This window comes from Oncorhynchus nerka, unplaced genomic scaffold (genome assembly GCF_034236695.1).
Source record: "Oncorhynchus nerka isolate Pitt River unplaced genomic scaffold, Oner_Uvic_2.0 unplaced_scaffold_1265, whole genome shotgun sequence".
NCBI lineage: Eukaryota > Metazoa > Chordata > Actinopteri > Salmoniformes > Salmonidae > Oncorhynchus > Oncorhynchus nerka.
Genome location: NW_027040079.1, coordinates 19,647 through 45,052, shown reverse-complemented (window position 1 = coordinate 45,052; position 25,406 = coordinate 19,647). Strand labels below are relative to the sequence as shown.

General features: G+C 43.2%; 1 pseudogene; it reads left to right on the top strand.

The window, feature by feature from the left end:
* The window catches only part of LOC135569009 (FERM, ARHGEF and pleckstrin domain-containing protein 1-like), a 96,891-nt pseudogene that overhangs the window by 68,610 nt on the left and 2,875 nt on the right, over nucleotides 1-25,406 (top strand).

Genomic DNA, 25,406 nt, shown 5'->3' with positions numbered 1-25,406 from the left:
TATTAGTTTAATGGATTCTATTAGTTTAGTGGATTCTATTAGTTGAGTGGATTCTATTAGTTTAGTGGATTCTATTAGTTTAGTGGATTCTATTAGTTGAAGTGGATTCTATTATGTTGAGTGGATTCTATTAGTTTAGTGGATTCTATTAGTTGAATGGATTCTATTAGTTTAGTGGATTCTATTAGTTTAGTGGATTCTATTAGTTTAGTGGATTCTATTAGTTTAGTGGATTCTATTAGTTGAGTGGATTCTATTAGTATTGTAGTGGATTCTATTAGTTTAATGGATTCTATTAGTTTAGTGGATTCTATTAGTTGAATGGATTCTATTAGTTGAATAGATTCTATTAGTTGAATGGATTCTATTAGTTTAGTGGATTCTATTAGTTTAATGGATTCTATTAGTTTAGTGGATTCTATTAGTTTAATGGATTCTATTAGTTGAATGGATTCTATTAGTTGAATGGATTCTATTAGTTGAATGGATTCTCATTAGTTTAGTGGATTCTATTAGTTGAATGGATTCTATTAGTTGAATGGATTCTATTAGTTTAATGGATTCTATTAGTTTAGTGGATTCTATTAGTTTAGTGGATTCTATTAGTTTAGTGGATTCTATTAGTTTAGTGGATTCTATTAGTTTAGTGGATTCTATTAGTTTAGTGGATTCTATTAGTTTAATGGATTCTATTAGTTGAATGGATTCTATTAGTTGAATGGATTCTATTAGTTTAGGATCTATTAGTTTAATGATTCTATTAGTTGAATGGATTCTATTAGTTTAATGGATTCTATTAGTTTAATGGATTCTATTAGTTTAATGGATTCTATTAGTTTAGTGGATTCTATTAGTTTAGTGGATTCTATTAGTTGAATGGATTCTATTAGTTGAATGGATTCTATTAGTTGAATGGATTCTATTAGTTGAATGGATTCTATTAGTTTAATGGATTCTATTAGTTGTATATACATGGATTCTATTAGTTTAGTGGATTCTATTAGTTTAGTGGATTCTATTAGTTTAGTGGATTCTATTAGTTTAGTGTGGATTCATTAGTTTAGTGGATTCTATTATTTAATGGATTCTATTAGTTAATGGATTCTATTAGTTGAATGGGTTCTATTAGTTTAATGGATTCTATTAGTTTAATGGTTCTATTTAGTTTAGTTTAATGGATTCTGGTTTTAGTGGATTCTATTGGTTTAGTGGATTCTATTAGTTAGTGGTTTCTATGGTTTAGTGGATTCTATTAGTTTAATGGGTTCTATTAGTTTAGTGGATTCTATTAGTTTAATGGATTTCTATTAGTTTAATGGATTTCTATTAGTTTAATGGATCTTATTATTTAGTGGATTCTAAGAATAATGGATTCTATTAGTTTAGTGGATTCTATTAGTTTAGTGGATTCTATTAGTTGAATGATCTTAATAGTTGGAATGGATTTTATTAGTTTAATGGATTCTATTAGTTGAATGGATTCTATTAGTTTGTATCGGATTCTATTAGTTTAGTGGATTCTATTAGTTTAGTGGATTCTATTAGTTTAATGGATCTTAATAGTTTAGGTGGACTTATTATAGGTTTAATGGATTCTATTAGTTTAGTGAATTCTATTAGTTTAGTGGATTCTATTAGTTTAATGGATTCTATTAGTTTAATGGATTCTATTAGTTTAATGGATTCTATTAGTTTAATGGATTCTATTAGTTTAGTGAATTCTATTAGTTTAGTGATTCTATTAGTTTAGTGGATTCTATTAGTTTAATGGATTCTATTAGTTTAATGAATTCTATTAGTTGAATGGATTCTATTAGTTTAATGGATTCTATTAGTTTAGTGATTCTATTATTTAGTGGATTCTATTGGTTATGGATTCTATTAGTTTAATGGATTCTATTAGTTTAGTGGATTCTATTATTGAATGATTCTATTAGTTTAGTGGATTCTATTAGTTTTAGTGAATTCTATTAGTTTAGTGGATTCTATTAGTTTAATGAATTCTATTAGTTTGAATGGATTCTATTATTTTAGTGGATTCTATTAGTTTAGTGAATTCTATTAGTTTAGTGGATTCTATTGAATTGAATGGATTCTATTAGTTGAATGGATTTCTATTAGTTGAATGGATTCTATTAGTTTAGTGGATTCTATTAGTTGAATGATTCTATTATAGTTAATGGATTCTATTAGTTTAATGGATTCTATTAGTTGAATGATGGATTCTATTAGTTGAATGGATTCTATTAGTTGAATGAATTCTATTAGTTGAATTGTATTTTCTATTAGTTGAATGAATTCTATTAGTTGAATGATTCTATTAGTTTTAATGGATTCTATTAGCGCTGAATAGTCATTTGAATGGATTCTATTAGGTTTAGTGGATTCTATTAGTTTGAATGGATTCTATTAGTTGAATAGATTTAATTTAACATTATGACATTTGTGGATTCTATTAGTTGAATGGAACATTAGTGGAATGGATCATTAGTTGAATGTGATGTTAAAATAGCTGAATGGATAGTATTAGTCCCCAGAGGACAGACTATTATGGTATGAATGGATTGGGGTTGGTATGGAATGGATTCTATTAGTTGAATGGGTTATTAGTTAGGGTTGGTATGGGTTGGGGTTTAGTTAGTTTAGTGGATTCTATTAGTTTAGTGGATTATATTAGTTTAGTGGATTATATTAGTTGAATGGATTCTATTAGTTTAGTGGATTCTATTAGTTTAGTGGATTCTATTAGTTGAATGGATTCTATTAGTTTAGTGGATTCTATTAGTTGAATGGATTCTATTAGTCTATTAGTTTAATTTAACATTATGACATTTGTACAGAAGGAACAGTGGAAACTGTCCAACGTGATGTTAAAATGCTAACGGGGTGGTATGGGTCCCCAGAGGACAGACTATGATATGGTATGGGTTAGTTAGGGTTGGTATGGGTTAGGGTTAGTTAGGGGTGGTATGGGTTAGGGTTAGTTAGGGTTGGTATGGGTTAGGGTTAGTTAGGGGTGGTATGGGTTAGGGTTAGTTAGGGGTGGTATGGGTTAGGGTTAGTTAGGGGTGGTATGGGTTAGGGTTAGTTAGGGTTGGTATGGGTTAGGGTTAGTTAGGGTTGGTATGGGTTAGGGTTAGTTAGGGTTGGTATGGGTTAGAGGTTAGTTAGGGAGTGGTATGGGTTAGGGTTAGTTAGGGGTGGTATGGGTTAGGGTTAGTTAGGGGTGGTATGGGTTAGGGTTAGTTAGGGTTGGTATGGGTTAGGGTTAGTTAGGGGTGGTATGGGTTAGGGTTAGTTAGGGGTGGTATGGGTTAGGGTTAGTTAGGGGTGGTATGGGTTAGGGTTAGTTAGGGTGGTATGGGTTAGGGTTAGTTAGGGGTGGTATGGGTTAGGGTTAGTTAGGGGTGGTATGGGTTAGGGGTGGTATGGGTTAGGGTTAGTTAGGGGTGGTATGGGTTAGGGTTAGTTAGGGGTGGTATGGGTTAGGGTTAGTTAGGGGTGGTATGGGTTAGGGTTAGTTAGTTAGGGTTGGTATGGGTTAGGGTTAGTTAGGGTTGGTATGGGTTAGGGTTAGTTAGGGGTGGTATGGGTTAGGGTTAGTTAGGGGTGGTATGGGTTAGGGTTAGTTAGGGGTGGTATGGGTTAGGGTTGAATTAGGGTGGTATAGGTTAGGGTTAGTTAAAAGTATTTATGGGTTGGGGTTGAGATTAGAGGTGGTATGGGTTAGGGTTAGTTAGGGGTGGTATGGGTTAGGGGTGGTATGGGTTAGGGTTAGTTAGGGGTGGTATGGGTTAGGGTTAGTTAGTGGTATGGGTTAGGGTTAGTTAGGCTGGTATGGTTAGTTAGTTAGGTTTGGTATGGGTTAGGGTTAGTTAGGGGTGGTATGGGTTAGGGTTAGTTAGGGGTGAGTATGGGTTAGGGGGTGGTATGGGTTAGGTTAGTTAGGGTGGTATGGGTTAGGGTTATTAGGGGGTGGTATGGGTTAGGGTTAGTTAGGGTTGGTATAGGTTGTAGTTAGCTAGGTGGTATGGGTTAGGTTGAATTAGGGAGGTGGTATGGGTTAGGGTGAATTAGGGGGTGGTATAGGTTAGGGTTGAATTAGGGTGGTATGGGTTAGGTTAGTTAGGGTTGGTATGGGTTAAGGTTAGTTATGGGTTAGGGTTAGATTAGGGGTGGTATGGGTTAGGGTTAGTTAGGGGTGGTATGGGTTAGGGTTAGTTAGGGTGGTATGGGTTAGGGTAGGGTATGGTAGTTGGGGTTAATTTAGGGGTGGTATGGGTTAGGGTTAGTTAGGGGTGGTATGGGTTAGGGTTAGTTAGGGGTGGTATGGGTTGGGTTAGTTAGGGTTGGTAAGGGTTAGGGTTGAATTAGGTGGTATGGGTTAGGGTTAGTTAGGGGTGGTATGGGTTAGGAGTTAGTTAGGGGTGGTATGGGTTAGGGTTAGTTAGGGGTTGGTATGGGTTAGGGGTGGTAGGGTTGGGTTGAATTAGGGGTAGTATGGGTTAGGGTTAGTTAAGTGGTATGGGTTAGGGTTAGTTCTGGTATGGGTTAGGTTAGTTAGGGTTGGTATGGGTTAGGTTGATTAGGGGTGGTATAGGTTAGGGTTAGTTAGGGTTGGCATGGCCAGGTTAATTGGGTGGCATGGGCTAGGTTAGTTAGGGTTGGTATGGGTTAGGGTTAGTTAGGGTTGGTATGGGTTAGGGTTAGTTAGGGTTGGTATGGGTTAGGGTTAGTTAGGGGTGGTATGGGTTAGGGTTAGTTAGGGGTGGTATGGGTTAGGGTTAGTTAGGGTTGGTATGGGTTAGGGTTAGTTAGGGTTGGTATGGGTTAGGGTTAGTTAGGGGTGGTATGGGTTAGGGTTAGTTAGGGGTGGTATGGGTTAGGGTTAGTAAAGGGTTGGTATGGGTTAGGGTTAGTTAGGGTTGGTATGTGTCCTGTGTCCCCAGAGGACAGACGCCATTAGAGCCAGACTATGATATGATAAAGGGTTGGTATGTGTCCTGTGTCCCCAGAGGACAGACTATGATATGATAAAGGGTTGGTATGTGTCCTGTGTCCCCAGAGGACAGACTATGATATGATAAAGGGTTGGTATGTGTCCTGTGTCCCCAGAGGACAGACGACAGACTATGATATGATAAAGGGTTGGTATGTGTCCTGTGTGTCCCCAGAGGACAGACTATGATAAGATAAAGGGTTGGTATGTGTCCTGTGTCCCCAGAGGACAGACTATGATATGATAAAGGGTTGGTATGTGTCCTGTGTGTCCCCAGAGGACAGACTATGATATGATAAAGGGTTGGTATGTGTCCTGTGTCCCCAGAGGACAGACTATGATATGATAAAGGGTTGGTATGTGTCCTGTGTGTCCCCAGAGGACAGACTATGATATGATAAAGGGTTGGTATGTGTCCTGTGTCCCCAGAGGACAGACTATGATATGATAAAGGGTTGGTATGTGTCCTGTGTCCCCAGAGGACAGACTATGATATGATAAAGGGTTGGTATGTGTCCTGTGTGTCCCCAGAGGACAGACTATGATATGATAAAGGGTTGGTATGTGTCCTGTGTGTCCCCAGAGGACATACACCAGACTATGATATGATGAAGGGTTGGTGTGTGTCCTGTGTGTCCCCAGAGGACAGACTATGATATGATAGTGTTGGTATGTGTCCTGTGTCCCCAGAGGACAGACTATGATATGATAAAGGGTTGGTATGTGTCCTGTGTGTCCCCAGAGGACAGACTATGATATGATAGTGTTGGTATGTGTCCTGTGTCCCCAGAGGACAGACTATGATATGATACAGGGTTGGTATGTGTCCTGTGTCCCCAGAGGACAGACTATGATATGATGAAGGGTTGGTATGTGTCCTGTGTGTCCCCAGGGGACAGACACCAGACTATGATATGATAAAGGGTTGGTATGTGTCCTGTGTGTCCCCAGAGGACAGACTATGATATGATAGTGTTGGTATGTGTCCTGTGTCCCCAGAGGACAGAGTATGATATGATAAAGGGTTGGTATGTGTCCTGTGTCCCCAGAGGACAGACTATGATATGATAAAGGGTTGGTATGTGTCCTGTGTGTCCCCAGAGGACAGACTATGATATGATAGTGTTGGTATGTGTCCTGTGTCCCCAGAGGAGAGACTATGATATGATAAAGGGTTGGTATGTGTCCTGTGTGTCCCCAGAGGACAGACTATGATATGATAAAGGGTTGGTATGTGTCCTGTGTCCCCAGAGGACAGACTATGATATGATAAAGGGTTGGTATGTGTCCTGTGTCCCCAGAGGACAGACTATGATATGATAAAGGGTTGGTATGTGTCCTGTGTCCCCAGAGGACAGACGCCATTAGAGCCAGACTATGATATGATAAAGTGTTGGTATGTGTCCTGTGTCCCCAGAGGACAGACACCATTAGAGACTATGATATGATAAAGGGTTGGTATGTCCTGTGTCCCCAGGGGACAGACTATGATATGATAAAGGGTTGGTATGTGTCCTGTGTGTCCCCAGAGGACAGACTATGATATGATAAAGGGTTGGTATGTGTCCTGTGTCCCCAGAGGACAGACTATGATATGATAAAGTATGTGTCCTGTGTGTCCCCAGAGGACAGACTATGATATGATAAAGGGTTGGTATGTGTCCTGTGTCCCCAGAGGACAGACGCCTGTGTGTCCCCAGAGCCAGACTATGATATGATAAAGGGTTGGTATGTGTCCTGTGTGTCCCCAGAGGACAGACTATGATATGATAGATTTGGTGTGTCCTGTGTCCCCAGAGGACAGACTATGATATGATAAAGGGTTGGTATGTGTCCTGTGTGTCCCCAGAGGACTATGCTATGATAAAGACTATGATATGATAAAGGGTTGGTATGTGTCCTGTGTCCCCAGAGGACAGACTATGATATGATAAAGGGTTGGTATGTGTCCTGTGTCCCCAGAGGACAGACTATGATATGATAAAGGGTTGGTATGTGTCCTGTGTCCCCAGAGGACAGACTATGATATGATAAAGGGTTGGTATGTGTCCTGTGTCCCCAGAGGACAGACTATGATATGATAAAGGGTTGGTATGTGTCCTGTGTCCCCAGAGGACAGACACCAGACTATGATATGATAAAGGGTTGGTATGTGTCCTGTGTCCCCAGAGGACAGACGCCATTAGAGCCAGACTATGATATGATAAAGGGTTGGTATGTGTCCTGTGTGTCCCCAGAGGACAGACTATGATATGATAGTGTTGGTATGTGTCCTGTGTGTCCCCAGAGGACAGACACCAGACTATGATATGATAAAGGGTTGGTATGTGTCCTGTGTCCCCAGGGGACAGACTATGATATGATAAAGGGTTGGTATGTGTCCTGTGTGTCCCCAGAGGACAGACTATGATATGATAAAGTGTTGGTATGTGTCCTGTGTCCCCAGAGGACAGACGCCAGACTATGATATGATAAAGGGTTGGTATGTGTCCTGTGTGTCCCCAGAGGACAGACTCCATTAGAGCCAGACTATGATATGATGAAGGGTTGGTGTGTGTCCTGTGTGTCCCCAGAGGACAGACTATGATATGATAAAGGGTTGGTATGTGTCCTGTGTGTCCCCAGAGGACAGACTATGATATGATAAAGGGTTGGTATGTGTCCTGTGTCCCCAGAGGACAGACGCCAGCGGACTCAGACTATCAGCTATTGGAGATCGCCCGGCGGTTGGAGATGTACGGAGTCAGGCTCCACCCTGCTAAGGACCGAGAGGGGACCAAGCTCAGTCTGGCTGTGTCTCATATTGGACTGCTGGTGTTTCAGGTACTGTATGTGCTCCAGATGTTTATCCACCAGGAACATGGGAGTTCATTTCTGATCTCTTACCTTTTTTAAGGTCTACTACACCTGTTGTATTCAGCATTTCACTGTAAGGTCTACTACACCTGTTGTATTCAGCATTTCACTGTAAGGTCTACTACACCTGTTGTATTCAGCATTTCACTGTGAGGTCTACTACACCTGTTGTATTCAGTATTTCACTGTGAGGTCTACTACACCTGTTGTATTCAGCATTTCACTGTGAGGTCTACTACACCTGTTGTATTCAGCATTTCACTGTAAGGTCTACTACACCTGTTGTATTCAGCATTTCACTGTGAGGTCTACTACACCTGTTGTATTCAGTATTTCACTGTGAGGTCTACTACACCTGTTGTATTCAGCATTTCACTGTAAGGTCTACTACACCTGTTGTATTCAGCATTTCACTGTGAGGTCTACTACACCTGATGTATTCAGCATTTCACTGTGAGGTCTACTACACCTGTTGTATTCAGCATTTCACTGTGAGGTCTACTACCTCACACCTGTAAGGTCCACTACCTGGTATTCAGCATTTTCACTGTGAGGTCTACTACACCTGTTGTATTCAGCATTTCACTGTGAGGTCTACCTACACCTGTTGTATTCAGCATTTCACTGTGAGGTCTACTACACCTGTTGTATTCAGCATTTCTCTGTTGTATGTGACAAATAACTTTAGATTTGAGTAATGCTGTCGTTATGAATCCACGTCATACCACTGAGGGCTGTGACTGGCATGGAATATTGGATGATGGTTATTGGTCAGCCAAATGACCACGGTCACCGTAATAACCATTTGGAGAAGGAAAAAGTGGAGGGGGGCGTTGCCTAGGCAACCGAAGACTCGTCTGTCAAGCACCAACGAAGTTTCATCACTTTGTAGAGTCCATGTTACAGCAGAAACGGACTCAACCGCACAAATACCCGGCTGGCCACGAATGCCCGGCTGGCCACGAATGCCCGGCTGGCCACGAATACCGGGCTGGCTGCTCTTGAGTCAGCTTTTCTTTCCACACACAAAAATATATACAGTGGGGCAAAAAAGTATTTAGTCAGCCACCAACTTGTGCAAGTTCTCTTATTTTCCACCATAATTTGCAAGTAAATTCATAAAAAATCCTACAATGTGATTTTCTGGATTTTTTTCCCTCATTTTCTCTGTCATAGTTGAAGTGTACCTATGATGAAAATTACAGGCCTCTCTCATCTTTTTAAGTGGGAGAACTTGCACAATTGGTGGCTGACTAAATACTTTTTTGCCCCACTGTATTTACACTACATGGTTGGAACTAAAGGGCCTGAACCATGAAAAACAGCCATTATTCCTCCACCAAACTTTACAGTTGGCATTATGTATTGCGGCAAGTAACATTGTCCTGGCATCCGCCAAACTCAGGTTAGTCCGTCGGACTGCCAGATGGTGAAGTGTGATTCATCCCTCCAGAGAACACATTTCCACTTCTCCAGAGTCCAATGGCGGCGAGCTTTACACCACTCCAGAGAACACGTTACCACTGCTCCAGAGTCCAATGGCGGCGAGCTTTACACCACTCCAGAGAACGTGTTACCACTGCTCCAGAGTCCAATGGCGGCGAGCTTTACACCACTCCAGAGAACACGTTACCACTGCTCCAGAGTCCAATGGCGGCGAGCTTTACACCACTCCAGAGAACACGTTACCACTTCTCCAGAGTCCAATGGCGGTGAGCTTTACACCACTCCAGCATATTTTACCATTTAGATTCTTCAAAGTAGCCACCCTTTGCACACTCTTGGCATTCTCTCAACCAGCTTCACCTGGAATGCCTTTCCAACAGTCTTGAAGGAGTTCCCACATATGCTGAGCACTTGTTTTTCCTTCACTCTGCGCTCCAACTCATCCCAAACCATCTGAATTGGGTTGAGGTCGGGTGATTGTGGAGGCCGTCTGACGAGGACCCATAGGACGGAAGAGATCATCCGCACCTACTCTGCTTCTCACAAACGCACAGCGGTTGGAACCAAACATCTCAAATTTGTACTCATCAGACCAAAGGACAGATTTCCATCGGTCTAATGTCCATTGCTCGTGTTTCTTGGACCAGGCAAGTCTCTTCTTATTGGTGTCCTTCAGTAGTGGTTTCTTAGCAGCAAATCAACTATTGACCGCAAATAAAAGGTAGAAGACTGTCTGGGAAGTGCTCTCTGTGATACACAATCTTATGTCCTGTCTGTATGCATGTTGTCCAACCAACTGAAACTCCTCTCTCCTATAGGGACACACTAAGATCAATGCTTTTAACTGGTCTAAACTCCTCTCTCCTATAGGGACACACTAAGATCAATGCTTTTAACTGGTCTAAAGTCTCTCCTATAGGGACACACTAAGATCAATGCTTTTAACTGGTCTAAAGTCTCTCCTATAGGGACACACTAAGATCAATGATTTTAACTGGTCTAAAGTCTCTCCTATAGGGACACACTAAGATCAAGCTTTTAAGGTCTAAACTCTCTCTCCATAGGGACACACTAAGATCAATGCTTTTAACTGTAAAGTCTAAAGTGCTTTTAACTCTCCTATTGGGGACACTAAGATCAATGCTTTTAACTGGGTCTAAACTCCAGGCAATATTCCACTAAGAAATGCTTTTAACACAGAAGTCATCAGTAGATGAGGAAACGTTTCTCCTGAAACTAACCAGACCTCAACAAAGTGTTATATTTAGATTGCCAGAATACTACATTCCAACACAGTGTTTTAAGTAGATGAGCCCTGGTTTTCCTGTTCTCAGTAACACAGTGTTTTATCAGTAGATGAGCCCAGTTTTCCTGTTCTCCAACACAGTGTTTTATCAGTAGATGAGCCCTGGTTTCTCCTGTTCTAACCAACACAGTGTTTTATCAGTAGATGAGCCCTGGTTTCTCCTGTTCTAACCAACACAGTGTTTTATCAGTAGATGAGCCCTGGTTTTCCTGTTCTAACCAACACAGTGTTTTATCAGTAGATTCTGTTTCTCCTGTTCTAACCAACACAGTGTTTTATCAGTAGATGAGCCCTGGTTTCTCCTGTTCTAACCAACACAGTGTTTTATCAGTAGATGAGCCCTGGTTTCTCCTGTTCTAACCAACACAGTGTTTTATCAGTAGATGAGCCCTGGTTTCTCCTGTTCTAACCAACACAGTGTTTTATCAGTAGATGAGCCCTGGTTTCTCCTGTTCTAACCAACACAGTGTTTTATCAGTAGATGAGCCCTGGTTTCTCCTGTTCAAACCAACACAGTGTTTTATCAGTAGATGAGCCCTGGTTTCTCCTGTTCTAACCAACACAGTGTTTTATCAGTAGATGAGCCCTGGTTTCTCCTGTTCTAACCAACACAGTGTTTTATCAGTAGATGAGCCCTGGTTTCTCCTGTTCTAACCAACACAGTGTTTTATCAGTAGATGAGCCCTGGTTTCTCCTGTTCTAACCAACACAGTGTTTTATCAGTAGATGAGCCCTGGTTTCTCCTGTTCTAACCAATGCTAAGCTATGTGTTGATGATGTCTGTGCCTGCAGCAGAGTACATACCAGGACACTCTGGAGTTTGTGATGGCCAGTAGAGATGGTTTCTCCTGTTCTAACCAATGCTAAGCTATGTGTTGACCATGTCTGTGCCCGCCTGCAGCAGAGTACATACCAGGACACTCTGGAGTTTGTGATGGCCAGTAGAGATGGTTTCTCCTGTTCTAACCAATGCTAAGCTATGTGTTGATGATGTCTGTGCCTGCAGCAGAGTACATACCAGGACACTCTGGAGTTTGTGATGGCCAGTAGAGATGGTTTCTCCTGTTGGAACCAATGCTAAGCTATGTGTTGACCATGTCTGTGCCCGCCTGCAGCAGAGTGCATACCAGGACACTCTGGAGTTTGTGATGGCCAGTAGAGATGGATCTTCTCCTGTTCTAACCAATGCTCAGCTGTGGAGCTTGACCAAAGCTGTCTGTGCCCGCCTGGCAGGAGTACATACCAGGAGCTGGTAGAGGTTTGTGATGGCCAGTGGGAGATGGTTGTAAGATTTCTGGAAAATATGGGTGGGTGGAGTACCAGAGGTTTAGGTAGGCTGGTGGGTGGGTGGAGGAACCCAAGCCCAAGGTGGGTGGGTGGAGCCAAAGCTGGCTGGGTGGGAGGGTCCTCCTTCAGGTTTAGGTAGGCTGGCTGGGTGGGTGGAGCTTGTAGAGGTTTGCTTAGTTAGGCTGGCTGGGTGGGTGGGTGGAGCTTGTAGAGGTTTAGTTAGGCTGGCTGGGCTGGGTGGGTGGGTGGAGCTTGTAGAGGCTTAGTTAGACTGGCTGGGTGGGTGGAGCTTGTAGAGGTTTAGTTAGGCTGGCTGGGTGGGTGGAGCTTGTAGAGGTTTGGGTAGGCTGGCTGGGTGGGTGGAGCTTGTAGAGGTTTAGGTAGGCTGGCTGGGTGGAGCTTGTAGAGGTTTGGATAGGCTGGCTGGGTGGGTGGAGCTTGTAGAGGTTTGGATAGGCTGGCTGGATGGGTGGAGCTTGTAGAGGTTTAGTTAGGCTGGGTGGGTGGGTGGAGCTTGTAGAGGCTTGGGTAGGCTGGGTGGGTGGGTGGAGCTTGTAGAGGTTTAGGTAGGCTGGCTGGGTGGGTGGGGTGGAGCTTGTAGAGGCTTGGGTAGGCTGGGCTGGGTGGGTGGAGCTTGTAGAGGTTTGGGTAGGCTGGCTAGGTGGGTGGGTGGAGCTTGTAGAGGTTTGGGTAGGCTGGCTGGTTGGGTGGGTGGAGCTTGTAGAGGTTTGGGTAGGCTGGCTGGTTGGGTGGGTGGAGCTTGTAGAGGTTTAGGTAGGCTGGCTGGGTGGGTGGAGCTTGTAGAGGTTTGGGTAGGCTGGTGGGTGGGTGGAGCTTGTAGAGGTTTGATACTGACTCAACAATGTAACCTTTCCTATTGTGTCAGGGCCTTTCACTGACAGTCCTTTTACAGGGACTGTGCTGCTTCATCAGACCTCTGTGCTTCAACCTACTACCACGTTCTGTCTTTTATATCTGCAGCGGTCGGACACAGAAGCAGGTTTTCACACGTCAAGGACTCAGAGTTCCAAAAAGGTCCCTTGAAAGGTGAGACTTCACCTGGTCTGGATGTCAGCCTGAGGCGTATTTGTGGCTCCAGGTTCCCATGTCAATGTCCCTTTACCTCAACAGTTGATAGACTAAGCCTCGCCTGTCTCCTCTCCCCACCAGGAAACACAGTAAGAAGGTGTCCGGCAGCAGCCTGACACCCCAGGACAGAAAGACATCCACAGTGCCACCAGAGGTCAGTATATCCTGGTGACCTTTCTCTCTTTGATTCATAGGAGAAGGAATAGAGTTAGTGTGTGTTCTGGTCTTTATATCACAGAGTATCCCTTTAACTTCCCCTCTCTCCCTCCTCTCCAGAGTGTCTCAGTGGCCCCTACAGTGACCAACGGGGCCACCAGGCTGACCAGAGGCCCAGGCCCTACCCTCCACCACGGGACACCCAGAGCTGCAGATCTCAGGTCCAGTCCGACAGGCAGCTGAAGGCAGCAGCTCTTCTATCTCCTACGTCCACTGTTCTGGTATAGATGGAGAACGAGGCCAGAGGCACACGCTCACACACACATGTTAGCACCTCCCTCGGGTTAGCGGCTCCTGCCACTGTTAGCCCCTGTTAGCCCCTCCCAGGGTTAGCTCCCTGCCACTGTTAGCACCTCCCCCAGGGTTAGCTCCTGCCACTGTTAGCCCCTCCCTCAGCCCTGCCACTGTTAGCCCCTCCCAGGGTTAGCTCCTGCCACTGTTAGCCCCAGGTTCCCCCAGGGTTAGCACCTCCCCTGTGGGTTAGCTCCCTGCCACTGTTAGCCCCTCTCCCCCCCTCCCTCAGGGTTAGCTCCCTGCCACTGTTAGCCCTCCCCCAGGTTAGCTCCCTGCCACTGTTAGCCCCTCCTCAGGTTAGCTCCCTGCCACTGTTAGCCCCTCCCCAGGGTTAGCTCCCCTGCCACTGTTAGCGCCTCCTCAGGGTTAGCTCCTGCCACTGTTAGCCCCTCCCCAGGGTTAGCTCCCTGCACTGTTAGCCCCTCCCAGGGTTAGCGCCTGCATCTCCCAGGCTAGCCCCCAGGGCATGCTCCCTGCCACTGTTAGCCCCTCCCCCAGGGTTAGCTCCCTGCCACTGTTAGCACCTCCCCGGGTTAGCGCCCTGCCACTCCCAGGGTTAGCCTCCCAGGGTTAGCCCCTGCCCCTCCACGGTTAGCGCCCTAGCCCCTAGGTTAGCTCCTGCCACTGTTAGCCCCTCCCCAGGGTTAGTACCCTGCCCAGTTAGCCCCTCCCAGGGTTAGTACCCTGCCACTGTTAGCATCTCCCCCAGGGTTAGCCCCTGCCACTGTTAGCCCCTCCCCCAGGGTTAGCTCCCTGCCCTGTTAGCCCCTCCCATGGTTAGCTCCCTGCCACTGTTAGCATCTCCACCAGGGTTAGCTACCCTGCCCTGTTAGCCCTCTCCCTCAGGGTTAGCTCCTGCCCTGTTAGCCCCTCCCCATGGTTAGGACCCTGCCCTGTTAGCCCTCCCCCAGGGTTAGTACCCTGCCCTGTTAGCCCCTCAGGGTTAGCTCCCTGCCCTAGCGCCCCAGGGTTAGCTCCCTGCCACTGTTAGCCCTCCCCCAGGGTTAGCTCCTGCCACTGTTAGCCCCTCCCCAGGGTTAGCTCCCTGCCACAGTTAGCGCCCTCCCCCAGGGTTAGCTCTGCCCTGTTAGCCCCACTCCCCAGGGTTAGTACCCTGCCCTGTTAGCCCCTCCCCCAGGGTTAGTACTCCTAGCCCTGTTAGCCCTCCCCCAGGGTTAGCTCTGCCACTGTTAGCCCCTCCCCAGGGTTAGCTCCCTGCCCTGCCATGGTTAGCCCCTCTCCTCAGGGTTAGCTCCTGCCACTGTTAGCCCCTCCTCAGGTTAGCTACCCTGCCACTGTTAGCCCTCCCTCAGGGTTAGCTCCCTGCCACTGTTAGCCCCTCCCCCAGGGTTAGCTCCTGCCCTGTTAGCGCTCCCCAGATGGTTAGCCCCTGCCACTGTTAGCACCTCCCCCAGGGTTAGCTCCCTGCCACTGTTAGCGCCTCCCCACGGTTAGCTCCTGCCACTCAGGGTTAGCCCCCTCCTCAGGGTTAGCTCCCTGCCACTGTTAGCCCCTCCCCCAGGGTTAGCTCCCCTGCACTGTTAGCCCCTCCCCCCAGGGGGTTAGCGCCCTGCACTGTTAGCCCCTCCTCTCCCCAGGGTTAGCTCCCTGCCACTGTTAGCGCCTCCTCAGGGTTAGCTCCTGCCACTGTTAGCCCCTCCCCAGGGTTAGCTACCCTGCCACTGTTAGCCCTCCCCCAGGGTTAGCTCCCTGCCACAGTAGGGTTAGCCCCTCCCCCAGGGTTAGCTCCCTGCCCTGTTAGCCCCTCCCCAGGGTTAGCTCCTGCCACTGTTAGCGCTCCCTCAGGGTTAGCCCCAAGGCCCCTTAGCTCCCTGCCCTGTTAGCCCTCCCCAGGGTTAGCTCCCTGCCACAGTTAGCCCCTCCTCAGGGTTAGCTCTGCCCAGTTAGCCCCTCCCTCAGGTTAGCACCCTGCCACTGTTAGCCCCTCCCTCAGGGTTAGCTCCTGCCACTCCCCAGGGTTAGCGCTACCCTCCCCAGGGTTAGCTCCCTGCCACAGTTAGCCCCTCCCCCAGGGTTAGCTCCTGCCACAGGGTTAGCCCCTCCCCCCAGGGTTAGCTCCCTGCCACTGTTACTCCCCTCCCTGCCAGGGTTAGCTCCCTGCCACAGTTAGCCCCTCCCTCAGGTTAGCTCCTGCCACTGTTAGCCCCTCCCCCAGGGTTAGCTCCTGCCACGGTTAGCCCCTCCCTCAGGGTTATCTCCCTGCCACTGTTAGCCCCTCCCCTCAGGGTTAGCTCCCTGCCACTGTTAGCATATCCCCCAGGGTTAGCTCCCTGCCACTGTGTTAGCCCCTCCCCAGGGTTAGCTCCTGCCACAGTTAGCCCTCCCCACGGTTAGCTCCCTGCCACTGTTAGCATCTCTCAGGTTAGCTCCTGCCACTGTTAGCATCTCTCAGGTTATCTCCTGCCACTGTTAGCGCCTCCCCCAGGGTTAGCTCTGCCACTGTTAGCCCCTCTCCCAGGGTTAGCTCCCTGCCACTGTTAGGCATCTCCCCCAGGGTTGGCTCCCTGCCACTGTTAGCCCCTCCCCAGGGTTAGACCCTCCCCAAGGTTTAGCTCCTGCCACAGTTAGCATCTTCCTCAGGGTTAGCTCCCTGCCACTGTTAGCCCCTCTCCCAGGGTTAGCTCCCTGCCACTGTTAGCATCTCCCAGGTTGGCTCCTGCCACAGTTGCCCCTCCCCTAGGGTTAGCTCCCTGCCACAGTTGGCCCCTCCCCTAGGGTTAGCTCCCTGCCACAGTTAGCCCCTCCCTCCAGGGTTGGCTCCCTGCCACAGTTAGCGCCTCCCTCGGGCTAGGCACCTCTCCAGGGTTAGCTCCTGCCACGGTTAGCACCTCCCCAGGGTTAGCTCCTGCCACTGTTATCTCTCAGGGTTAGCTCCTGCCACTGTTAGCATCTCAGGGTTAGCTCCTGCCACTGTTAGCATCTCTAGCTCCCGGGTTAGCGTATAAATCGTTACTTAACTGGAGGCCAATCAGCCTTCTAAATCCAGAGTACAATTTATTAATTCTGTACAGCACTTTTACTGGCCGTGAGGGGGATTATTTTTTATACACACTTTGACTTGTAGTTTGTGACATTATACTTTGGGTTGGGTTAGGCCTATGAGGGTTAGGGGTTAGGGATAGAGGGTTAGGTTAGGCCCAATAAATATCTAAATGTCGCTCAGTACACTAAGCAGTAGTTTGGATTAGTCAGGATCAATACACGTTGAGAATGTTAGGCAGTTCATTGAGCTGTAAGGTTATTTTATCAGCCGTTTTTGATGTTTCCCCCTGTCCTCTCCGAACACCGACCCAGCCCAATCCCCCCTCTCTCTGTATCAGCAGTCATCCAAATCATCAGTCTGTCTGACCCCCTCCCCTTCCTCTTTGCTGTCTGCTTGGCTTGACTCCTGGCATGTAAACAAGATAGACATCTCATTGTTGTTCCTTTCGGCCCTGATCCTGATTTCTGTTCTTTGGCAAATCCAACATGGCCGCCGCTTCATCCTCATCATTGTCATTGGTTTGATTACATTCTCTGACAACACATTATATTTAACATTAAAAACATGACAGATAAATCAGACTATGTTCAAAGCTTCTATGCCTTTGAATGCTGTTTTTCTGCCATCACTGTTGTGCTTCTCTCCAGGCTGTTTCCTCTGTCTCTCTACTGTGTTCCACTGTTGTGCTTCTCTCCAGGCTGTTTCCTCTGTCTCTCTACTGTGTTCCACTGTTGTGCTTCTCTCCAGGCTGTTTCCTCTGTCTCTCTACTGTGTTCCACTGTTGTGCTTCTCTCCAGGCTGTTTTTCCTCTGTCTCTCTACTGTGTGTTCCACTGTTGTGCTTCTCTCAGGCTGTTTCCTCTGTCTCTCTACTGTGTTCCACTGTTGTGCTTCTCTCCAGGCTGTTTCCTCTCTCTCTACTGTGTTCCACTGTTGTGCTTCTCCAGCTGTTTCCTCTGTCTCTCTCTCTGTGTTCCACTGTTGTGCTTCTCTCAGGCTGTTTCCTCTGTCTCTCTACTGTGTTTCCACTGTTGTGCTTCTCTCAGGCTGTTTCCTCTGTCTCTCTACTGTGTTCCACTGTTGTGCTTCTCTCCAGGCTGTTTCCTCTGTCTCTCTCTACTGTGTTCCACTGTTGTGCTTCTCTCAGGCTGTTTCCTCTGTCTCTCTGCTGTGTTCCACTGTTGTGCTGTTTTCTCTCTCTAGGCTGTTTCTCTGTTACCTCTCTCTCTCTACTGTGTTCCACTGTTGTGCTTCTCTCAGGCTGTTTCCTCTGTCTCTACTGTGTTCCACTGTTGTTCTTCTCTCAGGCTGTTTCCTCTGTCTCTCTACTGTGTTCCACTGTTGTTTCTCTCAGACTGTTTCTCTCTCTCTCTACTGTGTTCCACTGTTGTGCTTCTCTCAGGCTGTTTCCTCTGTCTCTCTCTACTGTGTTCCACTGTTGTGCTTCTCTCAGGCTGTTTCCTCTGTCTCTCTACTGTGTTCCACTGTTGTGCTTCTCTCAGGCTGTTTCCTCTGTCTACTGTGTTCCACTGTTGTGCTTCTCTCAGGGGCTGTTTCCTCTGTCTCTCTCTACTGTGTTCCACTGTTGTGCTTCTCTCAGGCTGTTTCCTCTGTCTCTCTACTGTGTTTTCCACTGTTGTGCTTCTCTCAGGCTGTTTCCTCTGTCTCTCTACTGTGTTCCACTGTTGTGCTTCTCTCAGGCTGTTTCCTCTGTCTCTCTCTACTGCTGTTTCCACTGTTGTGCTTCTCTCCAGTTAGCTTCTCTCAGACTTTTCCTCTGTCTCTCTCTACTGTGTTCACTGTTGTGCTTCTCTCAGGCTGTTTCCTCTGTCTCTACTGTGTTCCACTGTTGTGCTTCTCCAGGCTGTTTCCTCTGTCTCTACTGTGTTCCACTGTTGTGCTTCTCTCCAGGCTGTTTCCTCTGTCTCTCTACTGTGTTCCACTGTTGTGCTTCTCTCAGGCTGTTTCCTCTGTCTCTACTGTGTTCCACTGTTGTGCTTCTCTCAGACTGTTTCCTCTCTCTCTCTACTGTGTTCCACTGTTGTGCTTCTCTCAGGCTGTTTCTCTGTCTCCACTCTCTCTGCTGTGTTCCACTGCTGTGTTCACTTCTCTCCAGGCTGTTTCCTCTGTCTCTCTCTACTGTGTTCCACTGTTGTGCTTCTCTCAGGCTGTTTCCTCTGTCTCTCTACTACTGTGTTCCACTGTTGTGCTTCTCTCTCAGGCTGTTTTTTCCTCTGTCTCTCTCTACTGTGTTCCACTGTTGTGCTTCTCCCAGGCTGTTTTCCTCTGTCTCTCTACTGTGTTCCACTGTTGTGCTTCTCTCAGGCTGTTTCTCTGTCTCTCTACTGTGTTCAACTGTTGTGCTGTTGTGCTCTCCAGGCTGTTTCCTCTGTCTCTCTACTGTGTTCCACTGTTGTGCTTCTCTCCAGGCTTTTTCCTCTGTCTCTCTCTACTGTGTTCCACTGTTGTGCTTCTCTCCAGGCTGTTTCCTCTCTCTCTCTACTGTGTTCCACTGTTGTGCTTCTCTCAGGCTGTTTCCTCTGTCTCTCTACTGTGTTCCACTGTTGTGCTTCTCTCAGGCTGTTTCCTCTGTCTCTCTCTACTGTGTTCAACTGTTGTGCTTCTCTCAGGCTGTTTCCTCTGTCTCTCTACTGTGTTCCACTGTTGTGCTTCTCTCAGACTTTTTCTCTCTGTCTCTCTACTGTGTTCCACTGTTGTGCTTCTCTCCAGGCTGTTTCTCTCTCTCTCTACTGTGTTCCACTGTTGTGCTTCTTCCAGGCTGTTTCCTCTGTCTCTCTGTGTTCCACTGTTGTGCTTCTCTCAGGCTGTTTCCTCTGTCTCTCTACTGTGTTCAACTGTTGTGCTTCTCTCCAGGCTGTTTCCTCTGTCTCTACTGTGTTCCACTGTTGTGCTTCTTCCAGACTGTTTCTCTGTCTTCTACTGTGTTCCATTGTACTTCTCTCCAGGCTGTTTCCTCTCTCTCTCTCTACTGTGTTCCACTGTTGTTCTTCTCTCTGGCTGGACACTTACATTCAACTGGACACTTTTTACATGACTTTACATTCAGCTGGACACTTTTTACATTACTTTACATTTAACTGGACACTTTACATTCAACTAGACCCTTTACATTCAACTGGACACTTTACATTACTTTACATTCAACAGGACCCTTTACATTTAACTGGACACTTTACATTCAATAGGACACTTTTTACATTACTTTACATTCAACTGGACACTTTACATTACTTTACATTCAACAGGACCCTTTACATTTAACTGGAAACTTTACATTCAACTGGAGCCTTTATTTTACATTTAACTGGACACTTTACATTATTTTACATTCAACTGGATTACTTTACATTACTTTACATTCAACTTTATTACATTACATCCAACTGGACCCTTTACATTCAACTGGACACTTTACATTCAACTGGACCCTTTACATTACTTTACATTCAACTGGGTATTTTACATTTATCTGGACCTTTTACATTCAACTGGACACTTTAGATTCAGCTGGACCCTTTACATTACTTTACATTCAACTGGGTATTTTACATTCAACTGGACACTTTACATTCAACTCACATTCACTGGACACTTTACATTCAACTGGATATTTACAGGACACTTTACATTCAACTGGACACTTTACATTCAACTGGACACTTTACATTCAACTGGGCATTTTACATTCAACTGGACACTTTACATTCAACTGAACACTTTACATTCAACTGGACACTTTGCATTCAACTGGACACTTTACATTCAACTGGACACTTTACATTCAACTGGACACGTTATATTCAACTGGACACTTTACATTACTCTACATTCAACTGGGCATTTTTACATCACTTTACATTCAATCGGGACACTACATTCAACTGGACACTTTACATTACCTACATTCAACTGGACACTCATATCAACTGGACACTTTACATTCAACTGGACACTTACATTCAACTGACACTTTACATTACTTTTACATTCAACGGGACCCTTTACATTCAACTGGACACTTTACATTCAACTGGGCACTTTACATTACTTTTACATTCAACTGGACACTTTACATTCAACTGGACACTTTACATTCAACTGGACACTTACATTCAACTGCACCTTTACATTACTTTACATTCAACTGGACACTTTAGATTCAACTTTCTTTACTTTACATTCAACTGGACACTACATTCAACTGGACACTTTACATTACTTTAGATTCAACTGGACACTTTACATTCAACTGGACACTTACATTACTTTAGATTCAATGGACACTTTACATTCAACTGGACACTTTAAATTTCTAACATTCAACTGACACTTTACATTCAACTGGACACTTACATTCAACTGGACACTTTACATTACTTTACATTCAACTGACACTTTACATTACTTACATTCAACTGGGCATTTACATTCAACTGGACACTTTACATTCAACTGGACACTTTACATTCAACTGGACACTTTACATTCAACTGGACACTTTACACCACTTTACATTCAACTGGACACTTTATATTACTTTACATTCAACTGGACATTAGATTCAATTGGGCCCTTTACTTTTTACATTCAACTTTACATTACATTCAACTGGACTTTTACATTACTTTACATTCAACTGGACACTTTACATTCAACTTTAGATTCAATTTTTTTACATTACTTTACATTCAACTTTACATTTACATTCAACTGGACACTTTATTTTTAACTGGATTTTTACATTCAACTGGACACTTTACATTCAACTGGCACTTTACATTCAACTTACATTTACTTTATTTACTTTACACACTTTACATTACATTTACATTAATTTACTTTACATTCAACATTACATTACATTCAACATTTTTTACTTTACATTCAACAGGATATTTTTATATTTCATTTACTATACTACTTTTTACATTACTTTACATTCATACTACACTTTTACATTAACTTTACTTTATGATTACTTTACATTCATACTACTTTTTACATTTATTTTTTACATTCAACTTACACTTTACATTCAACTGGACACTTTACATTATATTTATTTTTACATTTCAACTTTTTATATTTACTTTACATTACTTTTTACTATCACTTTACATTTACATTACTTACATTTTTATATTAATTTATTTTTTACATTTACTTTTTACACTTTACATTTTTACATTCAACTTTTTACATTTACTTTACATTCAACTGGGCATTTTTACATTTACTTACATTACACTTTACATTTATTGACATTACTTTACATTACTTTACATTACTTTACATTTTTTTACTTTACATTTACTTTACACTTTATTTTACATTTACATTCAACTTACATTACATTTACTTTACATTTACATTACATTTACTTTACATTCATACTTTCACTTTACATTACTTTTCATTTAACTTCACTTTACATTACTTTACATTTAACTTACTTTACATTCAACTTACACTTTACATTTTACATTACTTTACATTTACTACACTTTACTTTACAATTACTTTTACATTTTTACATTCATATTTACTTACACTTTACATTTACTGGGCATTACTTACATTACTTTACATTTATATTTACATTATACTTCATTTTTACATTATCTTTCATTTACATTTTATTTTCAACTACATTTATATTACTGGACAATTTTTACATTACTTTACATTCAACTGGGCATATTTACATTACTTTACATTCAACTACACTTTACATTCAACTTACATTTTTACATTACTTACATTCAACTGGACACTTTACATTTACACTTTACATTCAACTGGACACTTTACATTCAACTGGACATTTTTACATTACTTTACATTCAACAGGATTTTTTTACATTCAACTTTACACTTTACATTCAACTGGGCATTTTTACATTACTTTACATTTACTTTATTACTTTACATTCAACTTTACATTACTTTACATTCAACTGGGCACTTTACATTACTTTACATTCAACTGACACTTTAGATTCAACTGGGCCCTTTACTTTACATTCAACTTTTTACATTACATTCAACTGGACACTTTACATTACTTTAGATTCAACTGGACACTTTACATTCAACTTTACACTTTACATTACTTTAGATTCAACTGGACACTTTACATTCAACTGGACACTTTATATTACTTAACATTCAACTGACACTTTTTTACATTCAACTGGACACTTTACATTACTTACATTCAACTGGACACTTTACATTACTTTACATTCAACTGGGCATTTTACATTCAACTGGGCATTTACATTCAATTTTTTACATTCAACTGGACACTTTTTTACATTCAACTTTACACTTTACATTACTTTACATTCAACTGGACACTTTATATTACTTTTACATTCAACTGGACACTTTAGATTCAACTGGGCCCTTTACTTTACATTCAACTGACACTACATTCAACTGGACACTTTACATTACTTTAGATTCAACTGGACACTTTGCATTCAACTTTACACTTTACATTACTTTTTACATTTTACTTTTTATTTTTCAACTTTACATTTACATTTACTTTACATTTACTTTACATTACTATTTACTTTATATTAACTGGACACTTTACATTACTTTACACTTTACATTCAATGGGCACTTTACATTCAACTTTATTTTTACATTCAACTTTACACTTTACTTACATTTACATTTACATTACTTTACATTCAACTTTACTTTTTACATTACTTGATTACTTTACATTATTCAACATATTTACTTTACATTTACTTTACACTTTACATTACTTTACATTCAACTGACATTTTTACATTAACTGACACTTTACATTACTTTACATTCAACTGGACACTTTACATTCAACTTTACACTTTACATTCAACATTGGACACTTTTATTTTATATTTACATTTTTGGGCATTTTACATTCAACTGGACACTTTACATTCAACTACACTTTACATTCAACTATACACTTTACATTCAACTTTACACTTTACATTTTTCATACATTACACTTTACATTCAACTTTACACTTTATATTACTTAACATTCATTTTTTATATTTACTTTTTACATTACTGCATTTTTTATATTACTTTTTACATTTATATTACTTTACATTATTTTTATTTTACTTTACATTACTTTTACATTTACTTTATATTACTTTACATTACTTCTTTACATTTCATTTTTACATTATACTTTTTATATTTACTTTTATACTTTACTTTAATTACTTTTTACATTACTTACATATATATTTTATTACTTTATTATTTATTATTTTTACATTACATTACTTCTTTCATTTATTTTTTACATTACTTCTTACATATCATAGCTTTATATTTCATTTTTTATATACTTTACATTACTTTTTACTATATATTATTTTTTATATTTACTTTACATTACTTTACATTTACTTTATTACTTTACATTTTTTACTTTATATTATTTTTTACATCATTTACATTACTTCTTATAGCATTATATTTACTTTACATTACTTGTATTACTTTACATTCAACTTACACTTTACATTCAACTGGACACATTTTTTACATTCAACTGGATTTACTTTACATTTCTTTTACCAACTGGACACTTTACATTTCAACTGGACACTTTACATTCAACTGGACACTTTACATTCAACTGGACACTTTACATTTACTGACACATTTTACATTCAACTGGACAATTTTACATTCAACTGACACTTTACATTCAACTGACACTTTACATTACATTTACATTTAACAGGACCCTTTACATTCAACTGGACACTTTACATTCAACTGACACTTTACATTCAACTTTTTACACTTTACATTACATTACTTTACATTACACTTTCAACTTTATTACTTTCATTACATTCATTTACTTTACATTACTTTACATTACTCTACATTCAACTGGACACTTTACATTCAACTGGACACTTTACATTACTTTACATTTATCTGGACACTTTACATGACTTTAAATTCAGCTGGACCCTTTACGTGACTTTAGTTATACTTTAGTTAGGTTTTCATGTTTTGATAGGTTGAATGCAGCTCTGACTCGTTCCTGTCCCCTCCTCTCTTCCAGGTGTGATCTCAGGCAGCTCTGATCTCTCTGACTCGTTCCTGTCTCCTCCTCTCTTCCAGGTGTGATCTCAGGCAGCTCTGATCTCTGACTGCTCCTGTCCCCTCCTCTCTTCCAGGTGTGATCTCACTCAACTCTGATCTCTGTCCCCTCCTCTCTTCCAGGTGTGACTGCCTCGTCTCCTCCTTCCTTCCAGGTGTGATCTCAGGCAGCTCTGATCTCTCTGACTCGTTCCTGTCCTCCCTCTTCCAGGTGTGATCTCACTCAACTCTGATCTTCTGACCTGCTCCTGTCCCCTCCTCTCTTCCAGGTGTGATCTCAGCAGCTCTGATCTCTCTGACTCGCTCCTGTCCCCTCCCTCTCTTCCAGGTGTGATCTCAGGCAGCTCTGATCTCTGACTCGCTCCTGTCCCCTCCTTCCAGGTGTGATCTCAGGCAGTCTGATCTCTCTGACTCGTCCCTGTCCCCTCCTCTCTTCCAGGTGACAGGCAGCTCTGATCTCTCTGACCTGCTCCCTGCCCTCCTCTTCCAGGTGTGATCTCAGGCAGCTCTCCAGTGGTGGTGAACGGGCAGAAAGCTCCTTCCTTCGCCCGGGTCAGAGCTCCCAACGGGCACCAGCCCTCGCCCATCAACGCCCATTCTCCCCCTCTCATCCCCTGTTCACCGACGCTGGCTACGTCCGCACGGATGACGAAGACGAGGTTCGGAGGAAGGTTCGTCTTTCAGGGTGGGAGAGAGTGAAGGAGAGATTGGGAGAGTCTGTAAGGAACTGTGTTACTTTACCAGGCT